General features: G+C 37.9%; 1 protein-coding gene across 1 annotated transcript in view; it reads left to right on the top strand.

The window, feature by feature from the left end:
• Positions 1-876, top strand: part of LOC144664476 (uncharacterized) — a 39,375-nt gene extending 38,499 nt beyond the window's left edge. Inside the window, exon 2 of the mRNA XM_078525625.1 lies at positions 832-876. The gene's annotated coding sequence lies outside the window, so the exon portion shown is untranslated. The remainder of the gene's footprint in view (positions 1-831) is intronic.
• The last annotated feature ends 4,786 nt before the right edge of the window (positions 877-5,662 follow it).

The following is a 5,662-nucleotide window of genomic DNA, read 5'->3' as shown; positions in this document are numbered from 1 at the left end:
ACTTTATCTTTTCCTCAGTCAGTGCACAATAAATGTATTGAATATCATTGGGAAAAAAAAAAAATTTTTATCGAAATAAGATTTCGTTTTTACTACCTAGTCAAGCATGCTTGTCAAACGGACTATGAGCTATGTTTTTATACTCTGTTCAAAAACTCATAATTCATTTCTTTATTTCTGATAAAAACACGGCTCAATTTTATGTCCAATTTTCATGGCCAAAAACACCCAAAATCAAAGATCAACATCAGAGGTTTTTGAAACCGTTCAATAAATTCGCAGTTAGTGTTTTATCAAGTCCAAAACACTCGGCTGCGCCTCGTGTTTTAAACGTGATAAAGCACTCCTGCTCGTTTATTAAACATTACATAAAGTTCACAGTTACATCATTCCGCTCCCGAGAAGGCGTAGAGCGAACCCGGGCTATCATTTTTGTCGGGTTTTTATCAACGTTTTTTACGCGCGAAAAATGGCGCGAACAGTTCTACGCGTTCTACTTTCGTATACCGTTTAGTCATGTAGAACTCTGATAATGAAGAGCTTTTTATATAAGAACGATTACCTGGGAGAGACTCAGCTATTTTATTATTTCTAATAAAGTTCTCTCGATTTGTGGAATAAGATATTCATGGAGATTACAGAAATTTACATAGCATGTGACGAGTTCTTTCCGTAGCTCAAACGTTAGACCATCTGACCAGTGATTGGGAGGTCATGGGTTCAATTCCCGTAGGAAACTTAGGATTTTTTCTTTGTCCCACGCTCATAATAAACAGAAACACAATCTTTCTCTCGAAAAATTTGTATGCTGAAGAGAGTCTTATTGTACAGATCAAGAAATGGCTTTGATTTATATTTCTTCTTGTTTTGAGGGAAAACAACTTGTAGATTTTTTTAGTAGTGATACGTTTAATAAAGTTAAAGATTTTATAACGAATGTAAATAAATGTTTTTCTGTACATGTTACGTGCCAGATTTGTCTCACTTTTATATCTTTTGTCTATCGCCCATGTGATTCGTTGTAATTGTCTTCTTCTATATATGAAAGAGTCGATTGTTCCTTTTGTTTTTATTTCTACACTGTAGCTAAAGCATTCATTCCATTGATAGTTCAGATATTCGACTATGCCTTTTCTGTTAGTAACAACATAGCTGCTACCGTAAACTTCTGTTAATAAAACCCCCACCACACACCCACCCCCTCGGTAAAACGACCGCCTGAAAGTAAGACCACAAATCTCAGACGCAAAAATCATTTTCATATTACCCACTCCACCACCCTTCATCACACCCCTCACCCATCGATTTAGCTCTTAAAGATATATAACTTCGTCCGACTATAAGCTTCCTACTGGAATGTTCATTTTGTATTTTATTTCGCTACAGTAATTACCTCTCAAAAAAAGAAAACTGTGGTGTACTATTGGACGTATTGTGTTCTATATCGTCATGTTTAGACAGATTTTCCTTGCGGTATTCCTCCGCTCATCTAAAAACTTTTTTCAGACACATCATCGCTAACAAACACACCCAATAATAGCCCCTCCTCTCGATAAAAAGTTCCCGCCCCAGAAAACAACTCAGCAAAAAGCCATTTCGAACAAATTTAAGCTCAGGCTTTCGGAATTTTACGTACTTTATATCAAACACGAGAGGCAGTGTTTCATCGACATATCCTAACACCAAGATGAGAGTTGAAAATACGACGCGCAGCGGGGCATTTTTGACAAAATTCGAGGTGTTTGGATAGCCGATGAAACACTGTCTCGAGTGTTAGATGTATCTTCTCACTCGAAACAAGAACTACGGAGTAAACGACGGAGAAATACCTCCTTCATGGTTGTGATTTCCTTTGTTTTAGTTTGATGAATTATTAATGAGAATGAGAAGGTATCTTATTATTGGGAAAATATCTTGGTAAATGAGAAAGAGGTACCTCGCCTATTTTTTTTAAAAAAACTATGCAGTAATTAACATGTGGCTGCAGCAAGCTGCGTTATTCCTAATCTCGAATAAACACTGTTTGGTTTTCTAATAACACCCAACTATTAAACAATGCGTAGCAACTAAATAGTTTTATCGTCATCTTTACAATAAGTACCCTATCTTTGTTTAACTGCCTTTCAAGTGTTTTGACAACATACGACCTACAAAATTATAAAGCAAAATACTGCGTTTTTCACAGTCGTCAGCTATATTTACGAGGACAACCAACGTATATGAGTAGACAATGCATTAACCGCGGTCCGCGGATCGGTTAGCTCAGTTGGTAGAGCGCCGGACTACCGTGCGGGAGGTCTCGGGTTCGAGTCCCAGACCGGACCAACACTCAGGATCTTAAAATAACTGAGGAGAATATGCTGCCTTTGCAATGACATCTGCAAATGGTTTGATATTCTAGTCTTCTCGGATAATGACGATAAACCGTAGGCCCCATCTCCTGCATCTTCAGTGTTATATAGTCAGCAGGGGATGTAAAAGAACCCACACACTTATCGTAATTATAAAGCTGTAATCTACCACCTTAATTAATTGTGTAAAATTGTAAAATGTAAAATGCCTCTTTTCTGACGTTGTATTTATTTTAAATTAATAAATGGTGGTCACCCAACTAGTTTAGCTTTTTAGTTATTTTGGGTGACCAGCAACTGTATGTATTTTTAATTTATTTATTGTTTAAACATTTCTTTGTAATTTTACAGTTCAAATAAACTTTGTTGCTGTTGTTGTTGTTGTTGTTGTAAAGAGAAGGGCATGGAGTTCCCGGTGTTGTGGTCTGGTCTTTGCCCACTGTGCTGTGTACTGTGGAATGCTGGGAGATATAAGCTGTATAAGCTACTCTACAAATCCGAGGGTAAACAAAAGTGATGTATGTATGTGTAAATAACATCTTTCTCAAATAAGCGCCCATTAAATGTAAAGTAAAAATCCTTATTACCATAATCACCCCTTTGTTGGATAAGCACTGTAGCGTTTCTACAATCTCGTTTCAACGATCTCTTTACTTCCCGACTTCCAGGGAGTTCCAGGAACGAGCCGGGCTGTCACAAAAAATAGATTTCGACACAGGCAGCCCAAACTCACGTTTCGAGCGGCCGGTTGGTATTGCTGGTTTTCACTGTCACGCAAGTAACGATACTGTCACGCGCTGCAAAAAATAAATCCAAAGCTATTGAGTTAAACAAATCAAGAATTTTACAGGTTGTAGAAAATAACAAGATAGTCTACGTATCCAAGTCTCAGGTCTGTACGGTATTCCGTACTCGAGTTATCCGTCATAATGTTTAACACAAATTTAGAGAGCACAGTATGGAAACGCCATGTTGGATCCCATGTGGAGGGGCACCAAGATGGCCGCCGGAAATCAATGAAAAAATCTGGCATTCACTTCTGCTATAAAGCGCGGTCAGTTCACCTTCGTGAACACGTAAACATTCATATAAACACATCTTGTAAAGCCTCAATTGTTCAGATCGTTAAAAATAACAGGATGAGGCATTCTTTTTAAGCATACGTGACAGCCTTCAGGCGGCCATTCTGATGTCGTGTGGCGCAAAACTCCAAAATTCAAAATGTTATTTCTCAAAGACGGTGGATGCTATCGAGCTGAAAACCTTCAATAAGATATATATTAAGGACGTCTAATTGCTAGTGAAGGATTAAAAGTCCGGGGGCTCGCGATTCTGGATTTAGAATTTTGATGACGTCACGTGAAAACCAAGAATAAATTGGTGTTGCGTAACACTTAGACTGTTGGAAATATTGTAAGGCTTTGTATGGGATTTTGGTCGATTTTACCGTATTTAAGCAATTTATGCTTAAAATCCAGTAGATATACAAAAGCAAACTTACTTTTTCCATTTGCTTTGTCCTTTTGCTTGTCTTGCGTCTTGAAGTGGTATTTTAAGGTGTTGTAGGTGATCCATCTTAAAAAGGAAGGAACAAGGAATAGAAAAATCGCCTAAAACACCAAGAACTTTTAGTAGATTCGAGCATGGATAGTAAATCCATGATTACTATTCATGATTCGAGGAACCTTCTGCGGGGCGAGGGCCATGATTTCGAAATAGAAGAAGTCACGCAAGAGGATATGTACAGTGCAACCGCTGTCACTGACAATACGTAGAAGAAATTAAACGTAAAAACCATTTTAACCCTGGGGTTTCAACGAACATCGCAAACAGACTGACAGCTCTAAATCCACTTAATCAGAACATTTTCTGTGTACAGTGGAACCTCGATTATCCGGACCTCGATTATCCGGATTTCTCGATTATCCGGACTTCCCTCTCTGGTCCCAATTTTTTCATGAATATTAATTAGTCACATTCAAGACCAGATATAACTAAGTTCTACGACGATTTAAACGTTATTTCAAGGTGGTTTACCTGTCAAAAACATTGGAAATCCTCTGATGTGTAGTTGCCAATCAAACAACATTTAATACTTCGGCAGGCAACTTCATTATTCAGTTTCCACTAGCCAGAAAAACATCCACACAAATAAATTTGCTTTCTGTCTTTGCTTACTTGTATTATACTGAAGTTTACAAGGCAAAATGGCAAAATTCAGAATGTTTAAATCCTTCTATAAAGTGAAAAGCATTGTAGAAAGTTTGATCCATACGTTAGCACCACGTCTAGTTACCAGGCCGATCACGAAAAGACTCATGGAACGCCTGGAGGTTCAAAATTGTTTGCGAACGAATCGGCGAGTTGCCTCAAAATGGTCCGTGTCTTCTGAATTTTTGTTTGTGAGGATGGTTTTAAAACAGCTGATTTATCGCTATTATGAAGCAACTTTTCTTTTTTTTTCTGTTTATTGTGGAAAAATGCGCCGAAGATGCGGAGGATTCGGAAGTTTGCGAACTATGCGGATCCGCACCACTGCATCCTGTCAGATGGGTGTTTTTTTTTTTGGCTCATAAATATTCATAATTTCGATTATCCGGACTCTCGATTATCCTATTAGCCTAGTCCCAACGAGTCCGGATAATCGAGGTTCGACTGTAACACTCATAACGTTACTGACATGAAACTAGTTCCACTTGAACTCGTTCAATCTAATCGTGACAAGTAAAACATGCCCAGTACTAGTCAGTGAATGAGGTCAGACGCTTGATTTTTTAGGATTAAAACATTTCGTAGTTCATTTTATCACTCATATTGTTATTATAGTATAAGCTTTGTGCCATTTATAGCATCTTTTATAGCATTTTTGAAATTTCATGCTAAAACGTTTCTTCATCCTTTCAAGTTTTAAATTTTAACGTTGGTTTTGTTTTGTTTTTCTGCCGTTACCTATTAGCCGGCTTATTACTTAACCCTATTCAGACCGGGCTTTTTTGGACCTTCTCCGACCAGGGGGGGCTTCGGAAGCCCCCCCCCCCCTATGTAACATGCAGAATATTTAAGCAATCACCATGAAACTTATAGGATGTATTGTATGTCCGAAACTCATTCTTTTGGTATACGTCACGTGGGTTGGTGACGTCACATCACGTGACAATTACATCACAATGTCAAAACAGCCGCCATCTTGGATCCGTCATCTTGGATTTCAAAATGTTTCCAAAATGCCAGAAAACCACCCAAAATCACTGCAAAGTACTCAAAATAAATAAAAATGTACTTTAAACCCGTAAAAATGTAAAAATAATGCC

This window comes from Oculina patagonica, chromosome 8 (assembly GCF_052425735.1).
Source record: "Oculina patagonica isolate OP01 chromosome 8, crgOcupat, whole genome shotgun sequence".
Lineage (NCBI taxonomy): Eukaryota > Metazoa > Cnidaria > Anthozoa > Scleractinia > Oculinidae > Oculina > Oculina patagonica.
The sequence above is the reverse complement of the archived record's forward strand: the minus strand, read 5'-3'. Positions and strand labels throughout refer to the sequence as shown.